This window comes from Arachis hypogaea, chromosome 5, assembly GCF_003086295.3.
Source record: "Arachis hypogaea cultivar Tifrunner chromosome 5, arahy.Tifrunner.gnm2.J5K5, whole genome shotgun sequence".
NCBI lineage: Eukaryota > Viridiplantae > Streptophyta > Magnoliopsida > Fabales > Fabaceae > Arachis > Arachis hypogaea.
The window spans coordinates 92,357,963-92,359,498 of record NC_092040.1 but is presented as its reverse complement, the minus strand read 5'-3'; positions in this window follow the sequence as shown (position 1 = coordinate 92,359,498).

Below are 1,536 nucleotides of genomic sequence, written 5' to 3'. Positions count from 1 at the left end.
GGAAGATGGATCTAAACCGCATGATTGATTCCGAGACCTTGACTTTAGGAATAAGAGTAATCAAAGTTTCATTAGAGTCCTTAATAAGCGCCAGGTTCATCCAAAACTGCCTTACTAGTCTAATTAAACTTTTCCCACCACATCCCATTATTTTTTTTTTATAAAAAACAGCAGAAAAATCATCCGGTCCAAGGGCTTTAAAGGACGCGATATTAAAAATAGCATCTCAAATATTCTCAGCACTAGGCAGAAGATTCAACTTATTTTTAATATCATCTTTTAGGCTAACAGTCGCCTTTAATAGATGGGCTACTTGATTTTTCTTCTTTGTACAAAGCCTTTAAAAAATTTATCACATGCTCCACTAGCTTGTTTGAGTCTTAAATACACTCCCCATTATGGTCTTTTAGTTTGATCACCTTATTTCTTTTTCTTCGAATTATTGTGCGAGCATGATAATACTTGGTATTCCTATCCTCTTCTGCCATCCACTGGTCTATAGCTTTCTGCATCCACATGATTTTCGCTTTATTAAGATTATCCTTCAACTCCTTTCTTAACTTTATCTCTAGGTCCTCCAGAAAAGGATTTCGCCCATAGCTTGCTAATATTTGAATCCCATCAATTCTGTTTATAAGCTTCCTGTTTTGCTTTTCTATGTGTCCAAAAATCTCCTTATTCCACTTAGTAAGCTTTTTTGTCAAGAGGTTAATCGAGTTGTTCATACTCAAATTATTGTTTCATTAGATTTTGATGACCTCCTTGTACCCCAGATGAAAATCTCACATTGCTTCATATCTAAATGGTTTGTCCTTGATTTTGCTAATATGGGGATCTATGATAACAAGGAGTGGATGGTGGTCAGAGTTTAGCCTTGAGAGGACATCCACCCTTGCTTCTTAGAACTTGATTCTCCAATCCATATTGGCCAAAGTACGATCTAACATCTTGAAAATTTTGTCGAGGTCATTCCATTTAGGGCCTCTCCAGGTGAAATGCATTCCAATAGCTTCCATGTCAATTAACGAACAATCTTCTATCCACTTTTTAAACCTCTTACAGGCTCTAATGTCTAATTTGTCTCCACTTTTTTTTTCTGATGGGTCTGCTACCTCGTTGAAGTCACCCACTACAAGTCACTCTTTTGATATAGCAATTTTGACTCTTTTCAATTCTTCCAACAAAGTCCTTCTAATAGTCACTTGAAGACTAGCATACATCGCTGTTAAAAACCAATCATCTTCAAGTCTCCTCTGAACCTTCACGTGAACATATTGCATTTTAGAATGCACTATGTTTATGGAAATGTCCTAATCTCTCTAAAAAATTCAGATACTTCCAGTATATCCAACTACCTCCTTTATGTGAAACAACGGAAAGCCTAATCTTCTGATCACTATTCTCGCCTTATAACCACCACATCTTGTCTCTAATAGAATAACAATATTAGGTCTGTTGACTCTCATAATTTTCAAAAGAGTATGGCTAAACACGTTACTCACTGTCCTTCTACAGTTCCAAACCAGAATACTCATA